Source organism: Ursus arctos, unplaced genomic scaffold (genome assembly GCF_023065955.2).
Source record: "Ursus arctos isolate Adak ecotype North America unplaced genomic scaffold, UrsArc2.0 scaffold_20, whole genome shotgun sequence".
NCBI lineage: Eukaryota > Metazoa > Chordata > Mammalia > Carnivora > Ursidae > Ursus > Ursus arctos.
The window spans coordinates 21,635,793-21,652,860 of NW_026622875.1; the positions used below are offsets into that span (position 1 = coordinate 21,635,793).

The 17,068-nt window shown below is 42.5% G+C and overlaps 1 protein-coding gene across 9 annotated transcripts in view; it reads right to left on the reverse strand.

Moving 5' to 3' along the window:
• Positions 1-17,068, reverse strand: part of ZBTB38 (zinc finger and BTB domain containing 38) — a 132,590-nt gene that overhangs the window by 7,059 nt on the left and 108,463 nt on the right. For 3 of the 9 annotated variants that reach the window (XM_044383453.3, XM_048216298.2, XM_048216299.2), the window contains one exon: positions 9,527-9,605. The exons of the other annotated variants lie outside the window; for them this stretch is intronic. The gene's annotated coding sequence lies outside the window, so the exon portion shown is untranslated. The remainder of the gene's footprint in view (positions 1-9,526; positions 9,606-17,068) is intronic. 9 annotated transcript variants of the gene reach the window in all.

Here is a 17,068-nt window from a genome sequence, read left to right on the forward strand (position 1 = left end):
CAAGTCTGACCAGCAGGGGTGCCCTGCCTCTCTGCACTACTGGCCCTTACCTTCATTCTCTCTCTGATTTCTCTTTCAGGAGAGCCAAAGTAGATTAAGGGTTTTCAAAAACAACTCTGTGAGGTATTGAAGGCACACAAAAAAGAAACAACACACAAACCCAGGCAAGTATGCCTCTGAGTTTAGTGCTATCTCCCTGTGGTTTTGATTTGCAGACACCTCTACAAGATCGTGATTTCAGTTCCTTGGAATATATACCCAGAGGTGAGATTGCTGGATCATACAGTTCTATTTTCAATTTCTTGAGGAATCTCCATACTGTTTTCCATCCCACCAACAGTGCACAAGGGCTCCCTCTTCTCCAACCCTTCATCAACACTTGTTATCTCTTATCTTTTTGATTTTAGCCATTTTAACAGGTGTGAGGTGGTATCTCATTGTGGTTTTGACTTGCATTTCCCTGATGATGACTGATGTTGAGCATATTTTCCTAAGTCTGTCGACCATCTGTATGTCTTCTTTGGAAAAATGTCTATTCAGGTCCTCTGCCCATTTGTTGTTAACTGGATTATTTGTGGGTTTTGGGTGTTGAGTTGTATAGATTTTTTATGTATTTTGGATATTAACCCCTTATTGGACATCATTTGCAAATATCTTCTTCCATTTGGTAAGTTACCTTTTGGTTTTGTTGATGGTTTCCTTTGCTGTGTGAAAGCCTTTTGTTTTGGTGAGTCCCAATAGCTCATTTTTGCTTTTGTTTCCCTTGCCTGAGACATATCTAGAAAAATGTTTCTATGGCTGATGTCAAAGAAATTACTGCCTGTGCTCTCTTCTAGGATTTTTATGGCTTCAGGTCTCACAATTAGGTCTTTATTCCATTTTGAGTCTATTTTTGTGTGTGGTGTAAAAAAGTGGTCCAGCTTCATTCTTTCGCATGTAGCTGTCCAGTTGTTCCAGCATCAGTAATTCCACTACTGGATATTTAACCACAGAAAATGAAAACGCTAATGTGGAAAGATACATGCACTCCTATGTTTATGGCAGTGTTATTTACAATAGCTAACATACAGAAGCAGTCCACGTGTCCACTGACAGACAAAGGGATAAAGTAGATGTGATACACACACACACACACAGACACCCACACACAGGAATATTAGCCATAAAGAAGAATGTTGCCATTCCAACAACATGAATGGACCGAGAGGATATGATGCTAAGTGAAAAAAGTCAGAGAAAACAAATACCATATGATTTTACTCACATCTGGAATTTAAGAAATAAAATGAGTGAACAAAGGGAAAAAAAAGAGACAAAAAAAAAAAAACAAAACAAAAAACCCAGACTCTGAAGTACTGAGAACAAACTGACGGTTACCAGAGGTGAGGTGGGTGGGAAGAGGGGTGAACTAGATAAAGGGGCTCGAGTGTATACTTATCATCACTGTTGAATCATTATATACCTGAAACTAATATAATACTGTATGTTAATTATATTTCAATAAAAAAAAATACTGAGTCTCGTCACAGGTTCCTAAATCGGCACAATTTAAAGGCACAGGGGCTCTTGTTCTGGTTCAAGGATCTTATCTCTGCTCTTCCCAGAGCCTAATTCTTGTTCTTCTCTCTATATATATTTTATACCATAAGCCTGAGATGGCCAGAGCCTACCAACTAATATTTTAATGAGGGATTGAATATTATATAAGAAATACATGGTATGTGGGGATCTAAGACACAAAAATTAAAACTTAACCTTCCTATGTGCAATGTATTCTGTCCTGTTCCGTTGTCTTTCATTTAAAAAATGTTAACAGCAACTCACTAAACTCATTTCACTATATACTAACAGATCACTCCTGCAGTTAAAACCAAAAACCTCCCTCTGGTCTAAAGGCCATACTGACTATCTCTTATCAAGCGATGTCCAGAATGCAGCAGAGCTTGAAGATATCTTGTTGGCTCCCAGTGGCAAGGTCTTCCTAGCACTGGAGTACCACGTTTAACTCATGCCGTTCAGTTGTGGAAAGACCAGATGGCCATGTAATGAATTTCTTTTTGCCCTTTTCTAAAGCTATTATAAGTTGTGCCCATTATGTTATCTAGTATCCTTTATACTTTAGGATCCATTAATTCTTTGATCTCATCTAGCCATAGGAAAAAGTACATTATTACTAGCAAATTCTTCTATTACCAAGACAAGGAAGCTTAGAACTAACTCTCATCATCACCTGTTATAGCTATTGTTAGCCTGGGTTTCTGGTGTGACTACTGTCTCATTTTCTTTATTTAACGTTAGTTCTTCTACTCTTGTTTACCTTGCATTTAATTGTAATCATCCTTGAATCTTTCCTAGAAGTGTGAAGGATCAAGTCTATGAATAAAAATGAAATTAAATGAACGGGAATCAATGGTTTCCTCTATACCACTGAAGGAGAGGGGGCTCCCTGAACAGACAGTGGGACTCTGTCCTTCACTGGTTACAGATCAATGGCATATTTTGTTGATGTTTCTTTTGCCTCCTTGGGGTCTCTGCCCTGGGCCCCTGCAGAGTCTACTTTCTTTCCTGACTCATTTATTCTCATTCTGTTTGGCTTTTCTGAAGCCCATACATTATTCCAATTCTTTATCCAGCTGACTGGGTAGTCTCAGATCTGGCAAAACACATACTCTGATTTTAAAAGGTGGTTTCCATCTTGGCTTAGTTCCATGCTGACATCTATTTTGTCCTTCCACCTCAAAACTACTGCTTCTTCCAAAACACTCCAGTTCACAGCACTCTGAAACTCCCATGAGGCCCCACCTCCACTTGGGGAATACAGTATTTCACACCAAGCTAATACTCTGAGGTGTTAGATGGTAAGCGCCACTCACTTCTGTAGGATTGCATGATTCTTTGCTTAAGATTGTTCAGCTACGATGGTTAATAAAAGGCCAACTGTTAACATTTAAGAATATCTTAATCATACTCACAGTTAGAATAACACGTATAATAGGAAGTATCGTTATATATGCCATGAACACATCCTCCTAACTTTGGAACATCCAAGTATGACACTGTTCAAAAGGGGGACTATCTACCATTGTGTGGCAGGAATCCTTCTAAAATCATAGTGACTATGTAAGCACTTCAATTTGCCTTCTTGGCACATACATAAAAACTTCATTCTTGTGTCAGTTTTACCCAGCACATATGTTAATGCCTAACATGGTCAGACACAGGGCTTAGAGCTGGAGATACTGAAGCATGTGACGCAAGTCTCTGTCCTCAAGGAGCTCAGAGTCTAGGAGAACAAAGAGGGCTGTCAACTAATAATTGGAATCCATAATGGTAGGCCTTTAGTAAGGTATGTACAAAGTGTTAAAGGATGAAGTGCCAACTTATTATTTACAGGGCCCTGGAAGGCTTGACATTAGTAAGTAAAACAGGGGTGTGGGAAAGGCATTCTAAGCAGAAGGAACACCGTGGGCAAAACGCAAAATGATAAAAGGGCGTACTGCACTCAGGGGACTGCGAAGTGGGTCTGTGTGATGGTAGGAGAGGGTTTGCATACTGCTCTGTCCCTAGTGTCTTCAGCAGTGCCAGGCACACGGCAGGCCTCAGTACCTTTCTGCTGAATGACATGGGCCAGGAAAGGAAGGATCAGACCACATCATAAAGGTTCTAAAGTACTCCTAACAGTAAATTTTATATTGCAGCTAAGAGGAAACCACTGAAAGTCATAACCAGATTTGAGTTGAAACAAACAAACAAACAAATAAAAACCCAATCGCTCACATTGCAGTGTGCTGAAAGGATCAGAGGAGGGGCCAGCTGGCTGCTAGTTAGGCTATCCATGGTCCAGCTGTGAAGTTGCCCATCCACCCGGACGGAGTGAGAGGTGGGGGCACGTAGATGGCCCCACCCCAGCTAAGAAAGTGGGATGGGGGGTGGTATCTGAACTCAAAAGAGACTTTCATTCCCTCTACCAACATTTATGGAATAACTGTTAAGTACAAGGCATCAGGCTAAATGTTATAGGCAGACAAGAGTTCATTCTTCCTTTGAACAGAAACTACCTGAATACCTACTCTATGCTTTGGGATAGCAGTTCCCAACCCTGGCTATGTATCAGAATCACCTGGGAAGCTTTAAAATAGTACAGGTTTATAGATTTCCCTCTCCCCTGCTCCCACAGAAATTCTGGTTTAGATTCTGGAATCCATATGCATTTTTACATTTATATTTATTTAGTAAATAAAGAATATATTCATATGATACCAAATTCAAAAGACACAACTTTCCCACCTTGTCTCAGAGGCTTTTCAAGTAGGTTTTTTTTTTTTTTTTCAAGCAGGCTCCACACCCAGCATGGAGCCCAACACAGGGCTTAACCTCGCGACCCTAAGATCAAGACCTGAGCTGAGATCAGGAGTCAGACACTTATCCAGCTGAGCCACCCAGGTGCCCCAAGTAGTTTTTATCAACGAGCTAGAACCAGGCCCCGGGTAGCTGCAATAAAACCCCACTGCCATAAAGAAATAAAAATTCTGCCTTCAAAGTTTTGTGGTGCAGCAAGGGAAATAAGATGTGTTTATGAAATGCTGCCTAACAAAGACACACAATGCATGTGTGGGATCATGCAGGAAGGCAGGCAGGTCAGGAGAACACAGTGCGAGTTCTGGGGAGCAGCTTGGGAGTGGGGGCGACGGAAGGCACAGGGAGTAGCTTGGCAAAGCTCTCTAGGAAGAAGCGCCATTTACGGGATCTTGAGGGTAGAATTTAGCTCTGTAGACGTAAAAAAAGGGACGAAAGAGAATTTCACTCAGAAAGACACACAGAGTTTCATTCCCTCAAGAAGTTTATAATCCAAGCGTCAATGTAAGAGTTTAAAATCTGCAAGTGCAGACTGGAAAAACAGTGAAAGTTGCTGAAGATGCACCTTAACGTCTTTAAGACTCTAGCACCCACCTTTCGAGCTTACCAGCGCCTGCCACCTGAACTGCCTTCCAACCCCAGGCACCTGAACGTCTCAGAAGCTGCGAGAGCTAAAAGCCATATCCTACATGTCCAAAGAGCAATAGAGAAATGAGTCTGAAGTCTGTAGACCAGAGGACCACAGGCAAATCTGGTTCCTGCAGGTCTTGTCTGACCAACCTGGTCTTTGGAACCATGTTTTTGAAAAACTGGGTTCATGTTGAAGAGAGTAAGATTTAACATAAAAATCAATATATCTTTCCTGAACAATAAAAAGAGCGGCAACAATGGCTGTTGCCTGTCTGGCAAGAAGGACTGAGCACCTAGTAGCTGTGTTCCCTCATCAGGATCAGCTATACTCACACGCTGCTGGCCCAGGCACTTACCACCACGTGACTTCTGTCCCATGACCAGCCCTGCCCCTTTAGCTGGTTTCCTTTGCTGCGACTGATAAGAACATTACATGAAATAACATTAGATCCACAGATCTTCAGACATACTTACTTTAAAGATATCCCCAAAATTAAAATTAAGACTTATAAATGAGCTTTCGTGTGTTTGGGGGGGGGGGGAGTCATCCTCAGCAAAAATAGTATTCTTGACTTAAAAAAGTTAAGGTGACCTCCTCTACTACACTGCTTTACAGAGAGTAACTTAATACTAAAGCTTTAGGAGTTCCTGCCAATGGAAAGCCCGTGAAAGACCTCAGAAAAACGAATATGAGATGGGAAGATGAGATTAAATTTACATGTAACTTTCTAAAATGTTTTCTAAGAAGCAAGTTTTATGCAATAAAATCCACTATTCTCAGTAGTATTACCAAGATGGAATAGATAAGCATGAAAAAGGCTAATAAAATTGTTGCAGACGCAAAAATTTTGGTGGCCCTACATTTCTTTTAAAATAATTTCTAACTAGGTAACGGTGGTTGTCTGACTTATGTTACTATTTTCCTGAGTTTGTATTTAAGGTATAAATAGCCTTTAACATATACCTTCTAAATACACAAATATACATATGCATATATTCACAGGCATGTACAAATAAACATGTGACTTTATATGAGCATATGCTATATAAAAATATTTACATAGTCACACATTTATTTATAAATAAATAAAAAAATATATAAATAAATACAGGGTGAATATATAATTCAGCATCTAAAACAGGGCACTTGAGAGAGAAAAGGGTGCAACAAATAACTATGCCACAGAAACAAGTATACATTGGTTCAGTACCTGGGGAAATAAGGACGAATGGTCATCCTCTATCTTTATATATATATGTTTATATATATATGTATAAATATGTACACATATGTGTATATATATAAACAAAATATAAACCTCTACATAAACATAAAATTCTGTATTATAGTTGTAAGTACGCATGTGTATATTTATATAAAATGTACTTGAAAGTATGTAAAATGCTTTTAAGAATTTTATAAATATATGACAAACATACTTTATAATTATACTTCATATAAATGCCGTTGGGAAATTCTAGTTAATTCATATATTTAGGATCTTGTGCTGCTTTTGTCTCCTGCTATACTCCAACCTTCCCTAATAAATACACACACATATAATGCAAAGATAGGAACCTAAATAAGACATTTTTGACGATTAAATTACCTTTTTTTCATCAGCTTTTATAATGAACTAGCTTTAAAAAAAATAAGATCAGAGCACTTTGGTGGTGCAGTCGGTTAAACGTCCAACTCTTGGTTCTGGCTCAGGTGCTAATCTCAGGGTTGTGAGATCGAGCCCCGAGACAGGCTCTGTGCTCAGTGCGGAGTCTGGGTTTCTCCCTCTCCCTCTACCCTTCCTCCCTGTGCTCTTGCTCTCTCTCTCATTCTCTCAAATAAATAAACCTTTAAAAAAAAAGTCTATGCTCCTGGTAAAATATTAAAACAGTATATTAAGATACAAAGTAGAAGCCCCCTTCTCCAGCCTAGCCTCCCCTCCCCCACACCAATGCGCCCATTAACACGCACAGCTCACATACTCCCTACCCACAGATACTTTTTTCCTAATTTTGGAAGATTTGTAAATTATACCCGTATAAAAGTTCCAGGAGAAAAATTACTTCCTCTTGAGTTTCTTCTACCCTAGCCTCTAGCTCCTCTGCTTGGCAATTCCTTAAACTCACTCATCTCAGGTGACAGCCCATCTGGGCAGCGTCTGTCCTCTGGAATTTCTAGATTTTGGCTCCTACCTTTATTATAACATGTAGTGTTATGCATCTGTTCATGTTTATATCCTTCCCTACTTGCTCCTTGAGTGCAAGGTCAATCTAACTCACTTTGTTCTCCTGCCACCTGTAAGGTACAGTACACTGTCGATGACGCTGACGGTGAGCAAGAGGAACTGCCCCCTCAGACCCTGAGCAGCAAACGGCTTCAATACACATTGTGCTTAGAAAAGTTCCTGATTTAAAGCTTTAAAAATGAGAACCAGATGGACCCAGATTCTACTCTACAGAGAGCAAAATTAACTCTCTTCTTCTACTAGAAAAATAAAAATTAATTCCTGTCCATTTTTTTTCCTAGTTTCCTTCTCATCTGGCAGTTCTCAAAGTGTTTAATGGACCTTGAGTCTCCCAAGACCCTTTTGTCAGGCTCGTGAGGGTAAAACTATTTTCATAATAACACAAAGATGTCATCTGCCTTTCTTCACCCACCATGCTAACACGTGCATGAACAGTACAAAAGCGATGATGGGTAAAAGAGCTGATGCTGTAGCGAACACCAAGCCAGTAACACCCAGATGAAAAAGTAAAAATTATTAATTTTGTTAAATCTTGACTACTGAATATACAGCTTTTTACTATTCTGTGTGATAAAACAGGAGGCACACACAAAACACTTGCAGTGCATACTGAAAAAACGACGACCGCCTTAAGGAAAAGCACCTGGGTGACTCTCTGTGTTGTGAGATGAATTAGCCAACTTTTTTCATGGAACACCATTTTTACATGAAAAAACAACTGACAAACTATGGTTATTCAGATGTGGATATCTGGGCAAACATTTACTTGAAAATGAACTAAGTGCGCCTTTCACTTGTTCCCCCCCCCCCCCTTTCCAACTACCTATTTGTATGAGGCCAGGTTTTCTTTACAACTTTCTTTCTTTTCAACTACAACAACATACTTGCCACTGAATTCAGAAGCTGGTATGAAAATCCAGCTGTCTTTCTATCAAGCTAAATGTTACATATTTGCCACTCTTCTCATTACATTTTTTTGCCTTAGAAAACAGTTATTTTTAAAATAAAATATGTCATTTTATCATGCAACCGGGTTTATCATTTTTCATGAATTAATTGTTTAAGTTCTCCTTTTAAATTCTGAATATGGCAAATATTGATGGATCTATAACTCTGATAAACAAAAGCTCTTTGGGTCCTCAATGACTTATAAGAGTGTAAGGGGGTCCTGGGACCTACAAGTTTGAGAAATGTTATCTAACCTATGAGAAAATGTTCAAAATGATTGCTAAAGAAATTATTTAAAAATTATTTTACTCAATAAAGTAAATCAGATATAGGCTTAAAAGAACTAGGGACAGAGTGGATGAAAATGTGGTAAAATACAAAGCAGAAATCCCCAGAAGAAGGAGAGGCCAAGGGATGGAGAAACTCAGACAGACATACCCACCCACAGTCTCACAGATACATATTCTATGGCTATCTTTAATTGCCAAGCTTGAAGTGGTTACTGTCTCTAGAGTCTGAGCATGGCTGAAAAGCCAGGCGTCCAACAGTCCCTCCACACTCCCTGTACTCAGGTGAAAACGGTTCCTTGATTTGCAGGACCTCCGCTCTCTTCTGTTTGAACAATCTAGCACTGCTTGCATTCCTGCCTTCCAAATCTCAAAGGTTAGCTTGGTCACAGTCTTCTGTGTGCCCATACGATTCTAACCATTAATCTATCAAATTAGCTACCTCCCCATTAGATCCTGGAGATCTCTTTTAGGCACTGGTCCACTCGTTCTGCGACTGAACTTGAAAAAAGGGAAACAATTCTTAGCAATAATCTGAGCAACTAACTCCCTGTATTTCCAGCTTAATTAAATCTTCCCTCCCCAATCAGTCAAGGCAACTTTACTGAAATACACAGAAGTCAAAAAGCTTAAAATGAGTTTCCATATAAACTTTAACTCTCACGGTGCCAAAAAAACCCCCCAAATCTTGGAAAACCTCTTTAAGTTATTAATCAACAACGTATCTACCATGTAGAACTTTATAAGGCTTGCTAATAAAACTTGGTGTACTTCTATTAGTAAATCTTTAAGACCCGACGGAGAGTGAAGTAACGCTACCTTGAGTAAGGCCACTCTCCTGGGCCAGTCGGAGGCCCATTTTTCTAAATCTTCTGATCTGAGGCAAAGGCCAAACGCCCTCTTGCGGCACGCTGGCGACTCAATTACTAACGTACAAAACAACAAAACTGAATCAACAGAGCAACTTTCGCTTCTCTCTACTGCACGTCTTCTTCTATAAAAAGAAACTCAGAAATAAAACCCAACTAAAAAAAGAACACACTATATTAGGATACTGACCTGGAATCTTGCAAAAGTCAAAGGCACAGTCCATTTTGGGGCAGTGCGGGGCCCATATCGAAGTGGAAGCTGCGAGTCCCTGCAGAAAGTGTGCCGACAAAGGACACTGCTTCAGTGATCCCGTTCCCCCATCCCGCACACATTTTTGCAGCACACTTTCTCGTAGTCACGTTGGGTGACTACGTCAGACCTCCTCACGTGACAAGGTGTTAAAAACACACGCGTCAGATCTCAAAAACATTACAAAACAGAAGCCCTTTATAGAGCATGGCTGTGTCTACGAAAAGGAAAATCCTCTTGATTTCTCTTCTAAATGCAGTCCGAAAGGGGTAGAGAAGAGCAGCATTTATCAGACTCTAATGCACTTAAACTCTCAGATTCACGAAGGCATTGTACGGCAAGGCAAGTTTGCTTTTTCAACTGGAATTCGAGCTGTTCAAAAGGCTGACATCAGAAAGCTGCCAGGGTGTATTAGACAGAGGGAGGTTGGCTTGAACAGCCTTACCTGAATATATTACTTTGAAAAGGTAAACATTTGGTCTCTAGACTTGTAGTTGCGTGCATATTGATTGTAAGAACAAGTATTATCAGATTCATGAGTGATGCAATGGGCTCAGTTAAATATTTCAGGCTGCTTGCTTGGAAAGATGAAAGGGGGAAAAGGTCCTTGGCTTCTCTTTTTCTTTTTCAAACACAATGGTATTTCAGGGTAGCCCATATGTACCTTGGGTTCATCTCAGGATCGAGCTTGCCCACATACCTGCTTGCTTAAGAAACCTGGCCAACACGCTTGGAATGTTTATCTCTGAAGCCCTCCAGTCTGTGTTCGTTTCTCATCTCAGCCAAGCTCCACTGACATTTATAGTCCCTGACGTGGAAGGCATTTTTAATCGGAACGCTGGGGGGACCGAGTGACCAAAATGACCAGGGACAGCATCCCTGTCCTCTGAAGCTTCTCAGGTTGGGGTGAGCTTATTATCAAGAGTTGCTTTCAAAAACCAAATACCATTTTCTTGTGAACCTAAAGGGCCGACTGATTTAATAACCCTTCCTCTCAGTGGACGGACTGCTTCCTCTTGGGAAGGGCAAAGGGAAGAACTGTCAGATATTTTGGCTACTAAACAAGAGTGACCCTCCAGCTAGTCATGAGGAGGAGTCATCCTGAAATGGACCAAACACCAACTGCCGCTTTGGCATTAAACTATCTAAACCACCTCCCCTCCCTCTCCAGCTCCCTCTGCACCCCAGCTTTCTGGGGACTACTGCATCACAAGGAATCACAGTTTATACTGGTTCTTTCTGGATGAGCCAGAAACTGGGCAGGGAGGATTGAGTGCCACAACACACACCGTGCGAAACACAGTGCTTGGCACAAGTGGGGTTCTGGGAGGACGGGCTGGAATCAGCAGGAGGACTGACCCTATCCTGCTCAGCAGGTGGCTCTGGAGAGAACTGCTTATGTAGTCCATGCTTCATGCGGTACATAGGACGATCTTTTAAAAAACACAAAAGAGATCAAGCCAAGCTCTGCTTAAAACCTTTCAGTGGCTTTCCCCTGAAGTCAGCACAAAATCCAGACCCTTCACGGTGGCCTGTGAGGCCTGGTGTGGTCCACGGGTCCTGTTTACTCTCTTTCGACTTGCCTGCTCCTTTCCATCCCAATCTCTGTGCTCACCACATACGCCCCTCTTTGCTTACTCCACCTGCCAAGTCTCTTACGGCCCTGGGGCCTTTAAGCACATTGAGCCCGGTACTGCCCTCGGCTGGTTCACCCTCATGCTTCAGGCCCGGCTCAAATGTCATCTTGGAGCCACCCCATCAGTCTTTGATCCTGCTTTCACTCGCCCTCACAACGCCTAGTTTTCCTTCGTACTACCTATCACAACCTGCAGTTATCATGTGTCTGCCTGCTTGTTCACTGTCCACCCTGCCCATCAGAAGATAAGCTCCAGGAGGGGAAGGACCTTGTCCACCCTCTTCACTGCTACATCTATAGGACGCAGCACATAGTAGGCACTTGGGAAATATTTGCTCAATGACTAGTGAAGTGGCTATGCACAAAAACATAAATGAGGCTCATCCTGATTAAAAGAGCAACCCGCCCCCTCCCGTGTTCCCATGCCCCGCATCCTGCTCTGCTTTTTTCTTTTCCACAGTACCCACAACATTCCACTATACTACACAATTTACTCCTTTATTACTTACTGTCCATCTGCCTGCTAGAACTGAAGTGTCACAAGGGCAGTCATCTTTGGTATTCTTCCCTGATGTATCTAAAGCACCTAGAACAGTGCCTAACACAGAGTAGGCCCTCAATAAATACTCATTTACTAAATACACAATCCACCCTGTAAATAGATACATGTTTCTAAATCAATATTAGATATGGGTAGGCACCATACATATTGTCATTACAATCTGCATGTTTGAATTTCCGCCAGCAATTTAGAATAAAATTGCTTTTATCTGATGCATTTCAGGTTGTGAAGCACTTCACATATTAACTCTTCTAATCCCCTTCACCCTCCTGTGCAGCAGGCAAGTAAAATGGGGATATTACTCTATACTCACAGTGTTAAGGGAATGAAGGGTCTGTGCTGGGTAAATGGAAGCTGACATTACTGGATCTGCAGTACCGGGTGGAAACTGCGCCCAGACAAGTGCCTTGCTTACACGAGACCTGTAATTGCTGATGGCAGCGCAGGGCTCAGTCCCCCACACTCCACTGCCTCATGGGCATGTGCACACACAGCAGGAGTGCAGAAAGAGCAGGTGACCTGATCTATCCCCATAAAACTGCCCTGCACGGAGTGCAAACAGCAGGCTTACTGTAATGGATCACTGCTGCAGAAGCCCGGAGCAGGAGCAGAGCCAGGCTGAGATTCAAGAGCTGGAGCCACTGGGGGCAGCCAGCCTGAGGCACATGCCAAAAAGGAACCCAGAGATGCTGCTTGGCATGAAGCAGAATGTGTCAGAGGGGTCCCCAGGAAGGGCAGCTGAGGATGGGAGTTAAGGCAAGCAGACCCCTTGCCCTGGGCAGCTGGGTCCCCAGGGCAACCTGAGCATTGCCAGAGCCTGGGCCTCGGGGCTGGACTCTTCAAGGCCGGCAGGGTAGACAGTGGTGGTGCAGGAGGCACTCTCTAGGTGCCACCGGAACACATACCAGAGTCAGCCATAGTGCCTGCCCTCCGGCCCAAAACTGGCTAAACACCCAACACCAAGGCCTTTACACCCTCATGTTGCCATCTTAAAACTTTAGTATGAAAAAAAGCTGATTTTTAAGAGTCCATCACCAACTCAATTCAGTCCAAGCACTCAGAAGACAAAGACCAAGGATTTGCACAGCGAGGATTTGTTAATCTTAAGTGTATGTATCAGGAAAATGAGTTTTCATTTGCCTCCCCTCCCTCACGAATATTTAGATTTACCCTCTCAGCGTTGGGCTAGGGATGATACAGTCTTCGGGGGCCAGGAAGCTCATGCTAGACCCTGTCCGTCAGGGTAGGGCAAGAGAGCAGTGAGTATGAAGCCTCGGGGGAGCACTACAGAAAGAGAATCTCCAGGGGAGGGCCAACTTTGGGTGTGAGCTTTCTCCATGACAGATGGAAGAGTCTCCCCACAAACCCAGAACTGCGACATGGCCAGCGATGCTCGTTAAAACCCTACATCCAAATTCCCCTATCTCCGCCAAGGCTTATAAAGTCCTCTGCGACGTAACCCCATTTCCTGCCACTCTAACCTGCATCAGCCTTCTTTCTGTTCCTTGAATATGCCTAGGATCTTCCTACTTCCAGGCCTTTGTACATGTTGCTCCTGCATCCTAGAACGCCCTTCTAGCCCAGGAGGCAGCCTACTCTCACTTCCATCCAACCATCCTTTCCCCCTCAATTAGGTTCATCTGTCATATATTCTCAGCATACAATTAAGTATTGACAAATGGGTGCCTTTACCACAAGAGTATAAATTCTGTAAGGGCTAAGACCGTTCACCAGTATCCCTAGCTTCCAGCACTGTACTTGGCACGTAACAGGTGTTAATAAACCTTTATTAAATGAATGCAAAAACAAAAAGCACCCAAACACCGAGCCCTCTAAAGCCCACTATACCAGGCACTGTTACCAAGCTTTCCAGATCCACCATTAGGTCACTGCAAACCACCCTATTTGTCACCTATGGTAAAAGGAGTGAATATCTTTGTTGAACATAAAAAAGTCAAGAGGCTGTTCAGACATGGTATAAGGAAACACACACACACACACACACACAACCAAATCAACACTGCTAGCCTAAAGCTGAGCTAAATAGGACAAGCAAGGGCCATCTACTGCTCACAAAGTTGTCACTGCTCAAACAAGTTAAAACATTGAAACGCAGCTTCGAAACACTGAAAAATGGCTTACTATTACAGCTTTGGCTCAAAGGAAGGAAAAGAGCAATACTTTAAGCTCTACTGATATGCTTTGTTCTGTTAAAGACAACAGGCCCAAAATGGAGTCACTTACGCTAAGCCCCATGTCACCAAACTGAAACTGAACTTAGTTTGGCTCTCCCAGAAATGGAATCTTAAACCAGTCAATCAGGAATCAACTGATCAGCATTAAGTAAGTAATCTGCCTGATGATGCCCTGCTGTCCCTTATAAGGAAAGTAATCTTGCAATAACCAATCTGCCTTTCTGCCCAGTATAACTTCCTTATTCTGCTCCTGTCAGCCTATAAAATCTCTTGCCTTGCATAGCTCTTTGGTGCTCCTTTTTATCTGCTACGTTGGATGCTGCCCAATTCACAAATCACTGAATAAAGTCAATAAAATCTTTTAAATGTACTCAGATGAATTTTGTTCTTAAATAGTTTAAGCTCCAGGGATTTGGCCTTTATCCCCTGAGTGCTCAGACTAAATTGGAAACATACTTTTAAAATAACTTTTTTTAAAAAAATACTAAAACTTCAAAGTAATAAACATGTGGGTATAGGATAAAAAAAATTGTGTGCATGCGCTGGCCCATGACTTCTAACTATGCTACGAAGAAATAAGTCACTGCTGTCTCCTGCTTGTGTCAGAGGCCCCCTAGAGCAGCCTTCCTGAGGGCTACTGCAGTGTAACACTGACGTCCCACCACAAATGCATCAATGTCCCCAACAAGACTTGCTCATTGGACAGGAGGCAACTCACGATGCCAGCCCCACCCAGGTGCCCAGTACCGTTCTATACACTCTGTATATACCAATCCGATGAAGCTCACAGCAACCTGATTTTCCAAATGAGAAAACCGAGATGCGGAGAGGCTATGTAACTTCACTGGGGTCATTCAACTAGCAGGCAGCACAGCTGGGATGCAGACCCAGGCAGTATGGCTCAAAAACCAGACTCTCCATTTCAGATTCAGGAGCACCAAGAAGCAAAGAACTTTCTTGGTCTCAAAGGCTCATATGCTCCCGACCCCAGCCTACTTACCAGCGTGGGAGTGTGTGGCAAATTGTCGGCCGGACCTGAGCAGGACTGCCACGTGCAGGGGAGAGGTTATGCCTTGTGATATGCTGTGATGAAGGGGAGGCTGAGAGCCAGGCTTGGCCAGGCAGGTGCACTGGTGAGGACTGCATCCTCCTGCCAGATGGAGGGGGCCATTTCCTTAAAATGCACAAGGATGCCATATGGACCACCAGGTGGCCTGGTGGTGAATACTTTAGGGCAATTCAGAATTCTCCACACTATTCTACTTTTAATTTGTTTTCCTAAAAAAAAAAATTGTAAACTTCAAGGCAATATATGGTGTTCATAAATATTATTGTATTATTCTTATATTAAAGGTTTTATTTTTAAGTAATGTCTACATGCAATGTGGGGCTCAAACTTACAACCTTGAAATCAAGAGTTGCGTACTGTACCAAATGAGCCAGCCAGGTGGCCTAATGTTATTAATTTTTGATCCATTTCTATTTCAAGGTAATATTTATCAAATGTCTACCACACACCAGCTATGGAGCGCAACACAGGGGCTACCATAGGAAGTGGGTACTGAAAGGGCGAGCGAGTGGAGAGATTAAATAAAGCTCCTGAACCAGGAGAACTGGGAGACCCCAAAGCACTGTATTAGTCCATTCATGAAACAGAGCCCTACTGAAGGATCATTCAGGATAAGGCAAGCCACGGCTAGTCTGAGAGCCTGGATTTTGGTGCCAGGTGGACCTGGCTTTGTCACGTTCTGGCTGTGACCTTGGGCATGTTTCTTAAGCTCTTTGCATCTCAGCCACTTCATCTGCAATGGAGCTGAAAATAGAATCTACCAGGCTTAACATGAGGATTAAATGATAATACCTGTAAGGTGCCTGGCGTAGTATCTGGCACAAAGCTTCCTAAACATTAACTATTATTAATATTACTATCACCAATTAATAATTAGTTGCAAATGTCAGTAGGAACAAATATTGCAAGCCTTGGCCCCAGGCCCCAAATACAGGAAATGTGAAATTCCTCAATGGCAGGGACAAATGCTCTAGTCCACTGTGTGCCCAGAGGTCCCCACACCCCTGCCAGTGCTTACTACCCCAAAGGGGCTCAGCAGTTGACCATTCTTTCCTAATGCAGATGGCAGCTGCATCTGAGCCTTAGTTCCTACGTGGGCATTCAGTTACAAGTATGGTCTAAATTCTTTTTTTTTTAGTTGCATTGTTTGTTAGCAGTCTTCTTAGCAGGGGTGAAAAAAAGGTACCCAAATTCAAATAAAAATCACTCAGCTTGGGGCGCCTGGGTGGCTCAGTCGGTTGAGTGGCAGCCTTCATCTCAGTTCATGGTCCTGGGGTCCTGAGATGGAGCCCGGTGGCGGACTCCCTGCTCAGCAGGGTGCCTGCTTCTCCTTCTCCCCACTCCCTGGTCCTGCTCTCTCTCTCTCAAATAAATAAATAAAATCTTAAAAAAAAAAAATCATTCAACTTAGGTATTTGTTAGCAATTCTGGTAAAAGCCTTGATAGGAAGGAGACGAAAATAATGTTTAAGACATATACTAAATCATCTATAAATTTCCATGATGTGTACTTGTTCTCTTAAGTCAGATCACTCATATTATGCTATATAAGGCAAAGCTAGGGTACTGTCAGTTTATCGGGTTACATGTTTTAGATAGCAACATTCTTGTACCTTCATAAAAAAGCCTCTCCTGGGGCGCCTGGGTGGCTCAGTTGGTTAAGTGACTTACTCTTGATTTTGGCTCACGTCATGATCGCAGGGTCGTGAGACAGAGCCCCATATCGGCTGGGCGTGGAGCCTGCTTGAGAATCTCTCTCTCCTTCTCCCTCTGTCCCACCCCTCACTTCTCTTAAATAAATAAGTAAACATTAAAAAAAAAAAAAAGCCTCTGCTGTGCTCTGCTTCTTCACCTCTCCTGTAGAGAGACTCCAGGCAGACCATGTTTGCTCCTATCCCCACATACCGTGGGACTTTGAGAGGGCAACATCTTGGGACCCCCCTCCTTACTTTAAACTAGGACTCTAGTAACATGTCAGTTTGCTTATGATTTATTTTAGAGAACACTTAGGTTTTTTTGAT